This window comes from Centropristis striata, chromosome 18 (genome assembly GCF_030273125.1).
Source record: "Centropristis striata isolate RG_2023a ecotype Rhode Island chromosome 18, C.striata_1.0, whole genome shotgun sequence".
Lineage (NCBI taxonomy): Eukaryota > Metazoa > Chordata > Actinopteri > Perciformes > Serranidae > Centropristis > Centropristis striata.
The window spans coordinates 20,190,465-20,200,570 of NC_081534.1; positions in this window are offsets into that span (position 1 = coordinate 20,190,465).

Below are 10,106 nucleotides of genomic sequence, written 5' to 3' on the forward strand. Positions count from 1 at the left end.
TTGCCAAAGCGGTAGTGTTTAGAATTTAAAGATCCAATTTCAGACCCAAGACTGAACTTAAAATTCTTATTTTATTACTCCAGATAGATGTAAATCAAACAAATCAACAGAGGATGTGGTGAGAGAAAAGCTAATTAGACACACATATTGTTTTACCTCTTCAGTAATCCAGGTGTTCTGGCAAAATCTAATGAGAGATATTAAATACATACTCACACATGGAAATATTTGGGGAATTAACACAAACTTAAAAATCGATACTAGGGACAAACACATATTTAAAAGGCTCAGCTTAATGGCACGGAAAAAGGTGACTAGACTTTAGAAATAAGCCAAATCCCCAGATCTTCAAGCATGGTACAAGACAACACTGGAAATGGAAAAACTCAGTGGAACAGTTAGAAATCAAATAGAAAAATTGCATAAATTGTGTCCAGAGCACATAGTCAGAAGAATTAGAGCTTTACTGTGGATGGAATGGATATGCATACGCATATGCACGCATGCATGCACACACATGCGCGTGTGCGCGCGCACACACACACACACACACACACACACACACACATGGTAGAGATGTCCACTGCGTCTTTAGAAAGGCGCCCACAAATAAAATGGATTATTATTATTAACCTCTATATGATTCATAATGCAGTGAGTTGGAATGTTTAGACACACAAAGGCTCTTTATATGTGTAAAAAGCTGAAAACAACCATCGTATCCATATTTTATGATTGCAAAGTCAGCTGGCAAAATAAATTAGAGCATTTAAGTTATCAGTGACCATCAGTCCCCATGAATGATCATGAACATGTTAAAAGACACTACTGTTGATTAATAACAAACAGTGCCCTCTCATTCAGAGAGGCATTACATACCCACACAAGGACCCAAGGAAAAATTGCGGTATATTCCTTGAAATGCACATATAACAAACAAGGCACAGATGAGTGTCACTTCTTGACCAAATGATTCACATGATACTAGACTGCATGACAGTACAGTGGGATGTCCTTCTCCCACAGGCTGTAAAGCACTGTGAAGGCTTGTCAAGGTCACAGACACGCCATTCGGCCTTGTTATGCCCAAGTCAGAAAATGGCTGTGATCCCACGATGGCTGGATGAGTGCTGGAATATCCACTTAAGGCTAACCAATCTCTTCCCTTTGCATATCGCTGAAACATCACTTAACATTTCACCTCAACACTTCAACTTCACAGTGTTATAAAAGTGACACATATTGCCTACTAAAGGAAATGGGAGCATGAAATGGCTCATAAATCGTAACAAGCACCGCTCTCTCCGGAAACATGCTGATGAGTTCTTCAACTTGGGTCTAAATATTATGACTCGGTGAGGATATGTGTGAGCTGCCTGTAATCAACTGAAGTGCAGATCTTCAACTATTTCACAAACTAGATAATGTCATGTTGTGATTGGACATCTCATCAACCTGATTGGCAGGAAGGTGCCCGAGAAAACTGAGTCACGGACGGCAAGGTGAGAGGAAGGAAGGGTTAACTATTGGGCAACAGGGTAAAAACTTGAGAAGGGCAAAAGAAATGGTGTCAGTAAGAAGCTACTGGGGCTGTCCAGGATGAGGTAAAGTATGAAGGAGTTGGTATAAATACTCACCATGAAATGAAAAGAAACGGGTCCAAGAATAGGATTTTGGGCACTTTATTGCTTTTCTTTTGCCGATACCGTTATCTCAAGATGACAATATAACTACCGTATTTCCTCAAATAGTAGCCGGTGCTTCTATTAATAAAAAATCAGTTTGGGACCCGGCTAATAATAGGAGCAGGCTATTATTTGAAGGAGGCTTTTATCAAAAAAAGAAAATCAGAGCAGCTCTGACCAGCACTTTTTAGAGTGTTTTACACAGCGCATTGAAGCCAGTTACCCGGATGTCAGCCATATTGGAAGTACTCGGATGTAAACAAACAATGAACAGCACGCTGAATGTTCATTTTAAGCAGAATTTAAAATGTCTAAACTACTAAAAAGCCCAGAAGAACGTGCGTAAAGGGCTCGACTTTACAGAGAATGACTAGTACAGCGGGAGAAACAACGATATTTACCTACAGTACTAACTCGTGTGGCAAAACTTCAAAATACAGGTGTTGTGTCAAAATCTGTTACCCCGTCAAATTATGTTTCCTGAATGCTGTTCTCCATAGCATCACCTCCGCGGTTGGAGTTAGGATTTAAGTTAAAGGTTAGGCCTTGTAGAGATAACTATTTGGGATTATGGTAAACTTGGGGTCATGTTAACAACTTAAAGGACGACTGGTTGAGGTCAGGGGTCAGGTTGGTGCAGGTTAAGGTAAGGGGGACACATATCGACGGGGGAACAGACTTTGACATAACACCGGTAAGACACCCGGCTTATAAAAGAGGCCGCCTTTTATTTACTAAAAATTTTTTTTACACCTGGTTACTAAATGAGGCCAGTCATTAATAGGGGCCCGGCTTTAAATTGAGGAAATACGGTAATTTAGGGTCATTCAAATAACACGACAATACCATGTTGGGTCAACATTTTGTTAAATTGGCTATCTTTTCTCTGTTTTACAGAGGTATGCCCCATCCAGAGGTGAAATCAAGTCATTTCATGTAATATAATGAACAATTATTTATATTAACTATAACTTTGATAGCCATCTTAACACACTTTTAAACCGTGAGACCCACACTATTGGTGCTTAGGTTGGAGGCATAGTAAAGCCTAACATATTGTTAGGAGGACAGTCTGTCCATAGAAAATTAATTCACACCAAACACAAAAACTCTTGTAGAGAAATATAAAACACAAAGCAGTTTTCATCTTTGCAACACACGTCTACTCCACTTCTTCACTGCTTCTCTTCCTTTTGATTGCATTGCAGTTAGCAAAGAGTGAATGAATTCAAGAGAATGAAAAAATGGATTTGCTGGAAAATGAGAATCAATGATAATGATAGAACAGCAAAGGCTAATTGAGTCCAATATACAGCAGGCTGGATTAATTAAGGGTTAGTGGAGAGGACCTAAAGATTCAGCTATTAAAGATCTTTCTAATTGGACAACAATATTGGTAATAAATGGGATATCGTGTCCACTGAGTGTGTCCCTTCACAGAAATAAATGAAAACAGGGAGCAGACCATTGGACTGTGGAGGAGCGAGAGGGATCTGACGACACTGACTACACGCCTCGCTACACCTCAACCTGACTGAGAGATCCATGCTAGCATTAACTGGAGCATTAACTGGGATGTTAGTTTTGGCTAGCAAAAAACAAAAACAAAATGTATGTTACTTACCTCAGAAAAATGAACAGCGACTCCTTGGAGTGTCTGTTAGTCCAACCAAACGCTGAACAAGACATTTTACTGAACAAAACGTTCAAAGAAACATTAAGTCATTAAGTGAAAATACAGTGTGAAAGGGTCAAAGTTATGAGACCAAACCGGTAAACGTCCTTTTTTATATCTATATAACGTTATACATAACTTTATTGACACAGTGCCGTGAAATGCATTGTTCTGTTTCTCTCCTGATGACAGCTCGCCTTGTTAGTGACCTGTCAATCAAAGCTAGCCACTCCCCAAATAATACGATTCTTTATCTTCTATTTTCTTCTAAATGGGGCCATTATTTGAACAATTAACATCAAATTGTCTTGAAGAAGATTTTTTACTAGCGACTGAGACCATAGTGTTGTCCTAAAAAAAAATCTGAGTTAATGTATCAAGTGAAAAGTTTTCTCATTTTGCATTGAAATTAATGGACGGAAATGTTTTTGCAGCCAAACTGCTGGAATTTTCAGTAGAATGCAGGTCTAAGGCACTTCCTGGTTTGCCTCCATGCTCAGACCCAGAGGTCGCTGCCTGGTTGTTCTTCTTTGTTGTTTTGTAACAACGCAACTGACTTTCTCCTTTTTTCCCATAATAATTACTACAGGCACTAGAGGGCGCTGTAACTTTAAAGTCAACATGTTTTTCATGGCACTTCCAAAAAAAAACGGTTCTTCTTTTTGAGAAGACAGTTTTTAATTGGATACAGAGACAGTCAGTGTATTAACACTATTATTCAAGTCTGATGTATGGATGAAATGTTGTGCAGCTCCTTAAAATGTTACACAATTTTACACAAAGAGGTGACTTTGGGGTCAGTGGCTCATCATAGAGACAGCCCCCCTGTCTGTTCTGCTGCTGTGTAAACTCCAGTGGCTGCAGGAAGAGATGGATCCACACGGTCTCTAAGGAAGCCCTCATTGCGATCGAGCTCAGCCTCCCTGAGACACCTGATCTGAATCCAATCACAGTAGCCGTCTCTGTGTTCTCTCAGTGAACACCAGCCACCCTGGAGACTGGCTGCTGTTGGCCTCTCTGTCCACATGAATCTAATGCAGATCCATCTCAGCTTCCTGCTGCCAGCCCGCTCCACAGCTGAGTGGTATTTTATTATGGAATTTATTATCATGTTGATACATGTGGTCTATACACTCTCCAATGCTTGCCTTACCAGTGAGGAAAGGATTTAGTCAATTAATTACATATTTGTAATCACATGTGAGCCCTTCTTTGGTTAATACAAAACACTAGAACTAGAAAACACCATGGGAAAACTTGTGTGTATTTAATTTTTGGGAGTGCACCTTTTGTATGACATATCATGTCACTTTAAGTCATATATGCTCAGATTAGTCAGGTGGCTTAGCTAAATAAAGGGGACAGGCCAGACAAAAGCACCACATTTTTTCCACATGCTCTCTATCACCATAGCTTTCAATTTTTGTGGGAGTCACTTCATCTAGATTGCGGATTGGCAGCCATATAAAGTCTATGAGAACCAATATATCTTCCAAACCACTTACAAGGTCAATCTTGGTGTCAAAATATACATTTTCTGGGTCAAGGAATCATTTAAAGCTATTGAGAATATCACTAGATGATTATTTGATCAAATAGATATGTTCATTTTCACCCAGACTGGTAGGTTACTCGCTTTAAGTACTGCAGCAGAGAATCCTGAGTTGAAAATGTTTGGAATCTATTCACGGGAGAGTGTGGATTAGCTGCCATGTACACTGCTCAAACAAATCAAGGGAAAGCTTTCTTCTCACGTCAGATTTTGATCAACAAATTATTTACAGTGAGAATCTTTACAGATGTACATTGTGTAACTTGTTGAGATCAAAATGACATGAAAACTGGTCAATGAAAACCAAAATCATTAACCCATTGAGGGCTGGATTTAAAATCACACCAAAAAAAGAGATCAAATAATCATCTAGTGATATTCTCAAGAGCTTTAAATGATTCCTTGACCCAGAAAATGTATGTTTTGACACCAAGATTGACCTTCTAAGTGGCTTGGAAGATATATTGGTTCTCATAGCTTTTATATGGCTGCCGTCTCCGATCCGCAATCTTGATGAAGTGGCTCCTACAAAAAATTGAAACCTATGGTGATTGAAAGAATGTGGAACAAATTCGGTGCTTTTGTCTGGCGTGTCCTCATTCTTCTTAAATCTGTTGCTAAGCCTCCTGACTAGATGCACAAGATGCACATTTGTTCTGGCAGTGAAAAGTGAATTAAATAATATATCTGCCTGCTTTAAAAAAGTTTCATCTTGAGTCAAAAATACTCATTATCTCAAAGATATAAAGCTCCCATTCATGAATGTAAAGAGACAAGTGAAAATAGGAGACAAAGAACAACATAATAAGTGTAAACATTGCTAGCAGGCCACAGCTAACACCTGTACATTCACTTTATCGGCTGCTTCAGGTAAATGAATACAGACTGCCCAAACAGAACAAGATGTAGCAATGGTTTGATTTGCTGTGCTAGCACTACAAAAACTACTGAAGACACAGGTTTAGAGAATGGGGGACACAATGAAGGCCGGTGTTCATAAATCAATAAACACACAAATGAGCTAAAAACTGAAAAACTTCTTTCTTTCTTTTAATTTGGTTATGCAAACAACACATTATGCTTTTGGAAGTCATGCTTCTCCATCCAATCCAACAGAAGAATGATGTGTGTGACATTATTATTCAATAACTAAAACAATTTAGAATTGTGTCATTGACAAAGACCTGTTTCTGTATAAAACATTATAGATTATGATGTCATTTACTCCCTTCTCTTTGATTTGATGACCGATATTTGCATTTCTTAACATGAAACATGAAAATAATCGAAAGGAGATGGAGATACATTTTTAAACCCTGACTAATGACAGCAGATATTCAGCTCAAACAACCACCAATCAGGGATTAATATAATATAATATCTGTTGCCTGAAAAGCTGAAAGATAAGCACATCAATATTTTTATGGATACGATTTTTCTACTGTCTGTTCGTGCACATGAAATGAAACTGAGAATAATGAACTTTGGGAGATGGTGTGGATGTTTTATCTTTTCTACCTTTGTGTTAGTGACAGAGAGAATAATTCTAAACACTGCAACTCTTCATTTATTTGAATGCTATCTCCAGGTCTTTGTTTGGCATGTTAAACATTTGTACGTAGTGATGGCAGAGCTTTTTAATCTTGCTGTGCGATGTGTCATTACTTTGAATGTGCTGTTATTGCCTCTATTAAGGAGATGAATGAAAAAGGGAAATAGGCCTGAGGGAAACTTATTGGGCCTCAGTTGTTCATATCTGTCAGAGGCCAGATGAGATGCACCAAATGAAAACCAAGCCCAATATTTCTCTTTGATCATTGAATGCCTCGGGTGCACTCACATCCCACAATTGAGAGATGAATATGTCTGTCATCATCATCATTAACTGTGTTAGAGGGATTGAGATTGCTGGCTGCAGACGTCTTTTTCAGCACATTATGTTGATTTCTTTCAAGATGATGATAAAACAAACAGAGCATGCGTTGGTGCTCATGCAAACAGCAGAGAATTATAAAAAGTTATGCCAAAGTTTGCAAAGATGACAATAAACATAATTGTCTTTATATCTGCAGATAAAAAAATGAAGTTCAGCTAAAAGGCTATGAGGTCCATCAGAACACACCTAAACACCCACACGTGACGGGTGAACTACGCCTCAAATACGTGACATGAAGACCACGTGTTAAGTACAATTGTATATGAGCGTACAGGCACACGCTGAGAACTGCTTGTGGAAATCAAACAGCGAGGGGTCATTCGTGCAAACAGAGTGTCCGCTATCAGTCTTTATGCAGGTGTAGGTGACGTGGTTATGGCGTTTTAGTACAGTTCGCTGTCATAAAATGCCCCCCATACACACACACACACATAGACAGCATCTTGCCCAAGATCATAAAAATTGTACACTTCTCCATTTTTTCAGAACTCAGTCACATAGTTTTTACACTATGAACAAACCGGATAATTATATAGTACTGTTCCTATGCACACCACAATATAAAGTGGCTCAGGGCGATTAATGCAATGCTTGGCTTCCTGTTTGCTCATACTGGATCTGGGGAAGAAAAAAAATTCTGTATCCAGTTTGTCTAGGACCATGCATAGGCAGTGATAGATTGCTCTGCTGTTTTAATGCAAGGTGACACTCATAATTAACATTTGTGCTGTTTCTAAAAACATGCAGCTTTATTTACATAAATGCAATCAAACTGTAGACGCTTTTCTGGTGTCCAGGTCGCTGGAGTCAGCAGGTCTGCTGGTCTTCCTGGTTGTTTCAATACCTGTCGTAACTGGTCGTGTTTTTGCACCAGCAAGCACAGTGGCTGCCACTGATGTCTTAGTGACCATGACTGACAGTAGACCTGTCCATTATGCTCTTATAGATGGATCAAATTGGTTAGGGCTGTGCCTGGTGACACCAGCCTGATGTGCACTGCTATTATCCAGGTAATTATTAAGTAGTGGTACAAATTTATCCAATGGATCAGCGATAGTCAAATTATTTTTGGGCTCTAGGCCTCAAGTTTTTTTGCTAAAGTAACACCCTCCGCAGCCCAAAGGAAAACCAGGTCAAAAGTTAAGATCCACATCTTAAAAGGCAGATTCAATCAAAGTTGAAGAAAAATCGACGATGTTATCAACCATGAAATTAATGTAAACGATTACAACCCTAAAAGGCATGAGGTTGCTTTTCTTGTTAAAAATGTAAAAATGTCCTTAGATCAAGCATATTGCACTGATAGGACATGAAACAATATTTTATATCAACCTTTTGAAAAGGATAGAAGCAAGGATAAAGGATAGATATAAAACTACAACACACAAACAAGTTCACATGACAACTCACTGAGGCTAACCATCACATGCATCCCCACATCTGAGGTCACCAGTTGAATGTATTATTGAATTTTCTCCTGTGACACCTGTACACCAATATGAATGCAATTCCTTTAATTGAACAATGACCTTCTCTGCATGGACCCATTAATACACTATTGTGTTATTTCGGGTGAATGTCCTGCCCGTTGCTTATTAAAACCTCTATTACCTGGTTCACTGTGAGCTACAGAGGGCTGAGCTGCCATCCTTAGCCTGGCCTGTCAGCTCCTTGCCTTTGCTGCTAATCTGGAATGAAGCTGCTACAGAGAGGGATTAGTAAACAGGGAAAAGAGAGAAACGGGGGAAAGAAGGAGGAAAGAGCTATTCAGTATATTCAGCGGCGTGAGTTGCCTGTAGTGCAGAGTCTGCTTTTTGAGGCCTACTGACATTATCGAATGGATTGACATTTCAAATATTTGCAGTGCTCAGCAGGTCCAAATGTGGTATAAGTGAACCATGGGCCTCCTCTTCGCTGCCCAGCAAGCCATGCATGGCCATTTCATCACAAGCACAGAAATGAGATCCAACACCCTCTGCTTCCCAGACCTTTACAGTGCCGACAATGCAATCTGATGAGCAGGTACTTTCCTCTAAACAGGCCATTGCCCTACACCAACTGCTCAGGCTTAAGTGCAAGAGGTGCATTTGAAGCATGGACGCTGAATGATTAATTTAGGCCAGAGTGCTAAAGCTGTATGTATACTATATCTGCTTTTAGCTACTGCAGATATTCCTTCTGTGTGCCTGGATATCTGTGCCCCATTTGAGGTGACAATATAGCACTAATCCACACAACCCTGGAACAAGTCTGCAATAATGACAGCAAATCCTGTGGTGTGTTCCCCATCTTAAAAAAGACAAAAAAAGAACGCTGTCAGAACAACCTTAGAAAATATGAGTGCTGTGAAACTAATCTTGCCAAAACAGATTAAGCACCATGAGTGAATCTATCCCAGTTCACCCACATGAAAAGACATCTTGGCGTGGCAATGATATTAAAAGAAAGCTCAAAATCCAGATAAGAGGAAGACAACTGACTTGACTTGCTTGTGAAACACTCAAACAGAACACAAGCATGCCGCTGATTGAGGCATCTAAAATGAAAACTTTTTTGTTCTAAAGTTAGTTCAATGTCTGTCGTCAGATAATTTGAAAATAAAACAGTGCTCATGGCTGTGGCTCTCAATCCGATATGATTTTTTTATACTGTTTTCATTCTGTGACTTCACTTTTTAATTTGTCTCTGGGGCTCTGGCATGAGACTGTTTAGGGGACCATGTTGTAATGGTCTGATTTTCTACTTGATAATAAGATAACCTAACCTCCTCTTCTTCAACATGTGTACATCTCCAAAGCAGCATCCACCCCCCTCTTACATCTGAGCCTCCACCCTGTCTGTCACAGAGATGGGGGTGAGGTTGGAATTGGGAAGACTTTGCTCTGGGAAGGCTGCTGGCCCAGATGGTGTGTGTCCAAGGCTCAAAGACTGTGCTGCCCAACTGTGTCAACCTCTCCACAAGATCTTCAACCTCAGTCTACAGTTGGGGCAAGTGCTGGTGTGGAAAAATTTCCTGTCTTGTGCCAGTACCAAAAATAAAATGTCCAGTTGACTACAGACCAGTAGCCCTCACTTCTTTGACCTTGGAGCCGCTGATTCTACGCCTACTGAGAGTTGAGGTCAAAGACAAACTCGACCCCCTGCAGTTTGCATAGAAAAAAAAAGAGTTCAGCCTTGAAGTCCGGAGAAGTGATGTTCGGGACGGCAGTTTTCTCTGGAGGGGGGGCTTAGCAGGTGCACTCCGTGGCCGGCTGGCCG